This window comes from Portunus trituberculatus, chromosome 7 (genome assembly GCF_017591435.1).
Source record: "Portunus trituberculatus isolate SZX2019 chromosome 7, ASM1759143v1, whole genome shotgun sequence".
In the NCBI taxonomy this organism is placed as follows: domain Eukaryota; kingdom Metazoa; phylum Arthropoda; class Malacostraca; order Decapoda; family Portunidae; genus Portunus; species Portunus trituberculatus.
In genome coordinates, this window is record NC_059261.1 from 1515533 (window position 1) to 1520532 (window position 5000).

A 5000-nucleotide genomic window follows, 5' to 3' on the forward strand; every position below is an offset into this window, starting at 1 on the left:
TATATAAATTTTTTTTTAACTGTAAGGCCTATAGCGCCTGTAGGCACACTTGAAGAGTGTATGGGAAGCGCTCTTCAGCTTCCGCCCATTAGTGGCGCAGGCAATTTTATTTATAATGGTACCCATATTAGGGTCCCATATCACCCCGAAGCTCATCTTGGGTGTAACCACCTAGAACCCGGGTATCATGGTGACATGTAGCTAACTTTAAACCACTCGAGAAATGGCTGTACGTGGTAGGATTCGAACCTACGCGTGGACGTCTGCCCGATCCCACGCTCACCACCTTATCCACTATGCCACCGCCTGTGGTAAGTGCATGTACATTTGTGTGAAAGAGGAGAGCTGTCTTTAGAGGGCAGGCTGTGACTGACCCCTTCAATTGCGAGACACAATGGGAAAGTTTAGCGAGTTCACAACAAGCTTTGATAAGTTCACAGTACCTGCTGAAATGATCTGGACAAGATCTGGGCAGGCCAGAAATGGTCCAGATCAGAACTAGGGCTATTCGACCTCGCTAAGAGTAAGTTATTGTTTTGGTAGGAGTTTATTACCACCTCCTACTAATCAATGGTGTGTATATATATATATATATATATATATATATATATATATATATATATATATATATATATATATATATATATATATATATATATATATATATATATATATATATATATTATATAATAATAATTAGTATAGATTCCCCATCTTTGTTTCTGTTATTATTGCTGTTTACTTTCTCTGCTCTTCATTGGTTAATTTGTGATCATAACGATTTTTATCCTATCCAGCAGCATTAGTTAGCAATGATATAGAAAGAACAAGACCTTTTTTTATTGTTCGCCAAGATTTGATTATTATCGTAATTTAATCAGAATTAAATGAATCTGCGTTTCTTTTTTTGGGGGTGGGTGGCAGACAAACCGTTACAGTAACATCCTTAGCGACGTGGGTCACCTCGACAGCACCATTGATATCCTGAAGATTGATGTAGAGGGAAGTGAACTCCTCTTCTTTAAAGATGTCTTTGAGCGCACACCTAATCTCCTAAAAAACGTGAAATTTATAGCAATGGAGGTGCATATTGGAACACAAAATACAGGTAATGTTCTCATCATACTACGTTGTAAGTGCATTTACTATGACTTGATAACAGGGAAAAAAAAAAATACAATTCTTCTTCAAATTTAGAAAACCATCTAAATGATCAGATTAAGATCTTTTTGTTCTATTCATTTTTATGTATCATATTGCTTTTCCACAGTTCATTGGACATGCATAACACTTATAACTTTCTTTCCATCCAATTTCTTTCAGAAATTGGAAGGTAACACATGTTGTTCTGGAAATACTTTCAATTGTTGGATTGCCTCGGCTTCAAGATAGTGTATAGTGCTATCAATCCTGTCTCTGGGGGAAGAGCAGTAAATGGAAGGCGTCGCTCCTGCTGTTATGAAATAGTGTGGGTGCAAGACCGTGCCTGGTAACACAACACCTCTAACTTTCATCTACTCATAACAGTAGAAACAACAAAATAATAAAAAAATAGTTTACAATTTTCAGTCTGTTACTCCAGTTTCCAACCGATGACAATTTGTGTCGTATATTTTATTACTATTATTTTTTTCTAATCAAAATACTTAAACTTAATGTCCTGTTATTGTAATACTCTTCATGTACGATTTATTTCCTTAGAAACATGTAAGTATATAAGTAACTTCAAACGTGGTCCTTCCCATAGCTGCCACACTATTTCAGGACAGCATCAACCATGTACAGAACAAAAGTGATTAAGCCCAGGTCTCTCTTACATAGTGTACAGCCTCAAGTTAGCTAGTCAAAACACGCAATGGTGGAGGACGCTTTCTGGTAAATCCATATTTACGGTGAAGTCTACCACAATGACTCCATCTGGATACTCCAGAGACCGACCTGCTTGGGTTACTCAAATGCTGCACCAGCAAAGCGCCGTTTATCTCTTCGCGAGGGAAACAAGTTCCGTCAGATTGATGGTGCCATGGGCTCACCTCTTGGAGTCTTATTGGCAAACTTTTTTTTATGTACTGCATAAAAAAGAACGTCTTAAAGGGATAAGAAAAGCCGGACGTATACTTCGGATACATAGACAGCATTTTCATCAAAACAAAGAACCAAATGGAAATCGAGCAACATATACATCGCATTCAGCAATCTTCCGGCCTGAACTTCACTCTATAGATTAGAACAAGGTGAAAGACACCATGGCCTTTCTCTGGGTTTTCTTTCTCGAAATGGACGAAATCTTCACAACAAAAGTCTATACGGTTGGTATCGGTAGGTGCCACCATTCTCCTTCACTGCCACCAATTCGTCGTCGACGGTCAGTGTTAGCTCCACAAGCCCAGAATTTACACGGTCACTCGTACTCCTCCATCACCGTAGCTGTCTCCCTACACTATCGCAAGTCCTTCATCATTACTCTCGGAACGGACTCTATCACCCTATCCTCATCAGGAGTGGCTGCCTTTATTCAGTGTGAGCTTGGTGGAAACGAAGTACTTTGTGTTGTGAATTTTGCTGTTTATTAAAACTCCTTAAGTATTTTTTTTTTCCTGTCCGGCAAGTCCTCGTAGGGTGCGCAGATTAAATACCTGACTCAAGAGGGCACCCTCGAAGAGACGACAACATGGTATCTCGAGCTGACAGTTAACCCACATCATTGCACCAAGGAAATATCATTTATATATTCTATCATAGTATGCGATATGTCTACTTCCAAGATCCACGCACAGACAGATACACACACACACACACACACACACACACACACACACACACACTCAGTGGTTAGAGCGCTGGCTTCACAAGCCAGATGACCGGGGTTCGATTCCCCGGCCGGGTGGAGATATTTGGGTGTGTCTCCTTTCACGTGTAGCCCCTGTTCACCTAGCAGTGAGTAGGTACGGGATGTAAATCGAGGAGTTGTGACCTTGTTGTCCCGGTGTGTGGTGTGTGCCTGGTCTCAGACCTATCCCAAGATCGGAAATAATGAGCTCTGAGCTCGTTCCGTAGGGTAACGTCTGGCTGTCTCGTCAGAGACTGCAGCAGATCAAACAGTGAATACACATACACATACACACACACACACACACACACACACACACACACACACACACACACACACACACACACACACACACACACACAGATTTTCAGGAGTTGATTCAAGAACAACTAAAAGAAAAAGAAGAAAATATGACAAACAAAATGATAGGAGTCCTCAAGACAAAAGAAAATCTAGTTAGAGAAATTGCAGAAAAAAAGAAGAGTGTAGTCGTTTTCGGAATAAAAGAAAAAATATAAAATATAGACCAAGAAGAGGAAAAGAAGAAATGAAATCAGTCAAAGACCTACTGAAGAATCTAAACGACGAAGATAGGCAGAACTTGGAAGAGGAAGTAGAAGAAATAAACAGAATGGAACCATATCAAGAAGGAAAAACGAGACCAATTAAAATATTACTAAAATCACAAGCCGCAACAGAAGAAATATTATATAGAACAACAAAACTTAGAGAAACAGAAGGCTGCAAGGATATATATATATATATATATATATATATATATATATATATATATATATGTATATATATATATATATATATATATATAGAAAAAAAATATATATATAAAAATTATAATAAATATGAATATATATATAAATATATAATATATAAATATATATATATATATATATGTATGTGTATGTAATATATTTTTTGTGTGTGTGTGTGTGCATATAATATATAAAATAATATATATATATGTGTGTGTGTGTGTGTGTTTGTGCTCGTATGTGTGTGGTGTATGTGTATATATACCAAGACGTGTGTGTGTGTGTAAAAGCATACATATTTTGTGTTTATAACAGTGCTGTATGTATATTTTTATATGCTATATGCCCATATGTATATGTTGTATATACATGCCTATATAACTTATATATATATATATCCACATATATAAGCATATATATATTCCCATATATGTGGATATATATATATATATATATATATATATATATATATATATATATATATATATATATATATATATATATATATATATTATATATATAAGCAAAATCCGTAGTATATATATATATAATATATATATATATAAATATATATATAACACATATAAAAAAGCATATATATAGCCTTACATAAAAACAAGTCATAAACATATAATAAAAACAGGTCGAAAATAAATATATATAACATATAAGGGATCATATATATATATATATATATATATGTATTGTATATATATATATATAATATATATATATATATATATAAAACCTATAAAGGATATATATATATATATATATATATATATATATATATATATATATATATATATATATATATATATATATATATATATATAATATATATATATATATATATATATATATATATATATATATATATATAAAGAAAATAGAAATGAGGAAGAAAGGAAGAGATACAATGAACTGGCAGCAGTAAGGAAAAAATAATGAAAGGTCAGAAGAGGAAAAAAGGCATTTTTTGGAGAATTCTAGGAGACAGGATAAGGAAATGGTATATAAACGAGAAGGAAGAGAAAAAAGTGGAACAAGTTTAACTAAAAATGATAAAGGCAAGAGACTAAAAATGATGTATACGAACATAGACGGGGTTTCATCAAGTAAATTAGAATTAGAGATTACATAAAGAAAGAAAATTCCGATATTGTATGCCTGGCTGAAACAAAACTAAATGAAGCAATCAAAATAGATTTGGACAATAGGTATAATGTAAAGAGGAGAGACAGAGTGGGTAAAGGAGGAGGAGGAGTCATGATAATGTTAAGGAAGGAGATAGTGATCAATCAAGTGGAATGTAGGGAAGAAAAAGCAGAAGTATTGATGTTAAGATGCATATTAATAAAAAAGAGTTAACAATCATTGTAACATATGTGCCACCAAAA

The 5000-nt window shown here is 34.2% G+C and overlaps 1 long non-coding RNA gene across 1 annotated transcript; it reads left to right on the forward strand.

Moving 5' to 3' along the window:
- The first annotated feature begins 785 nt into the window (after window positions 1–785).
- LOC123520477 lies at window positions 786–1562 on the forward strand. Its single transcript, XR_006679264.1, has 2 exons — window positions 786–1108; window positions 1324–1562. It is a non-coding gene; the product is annotated as an uncharacterized LOC123520477 (long non-coding RNA).
- The last annotated feature ends 3438 nt before the right edge of the window (window positions 1563–5000 follow it).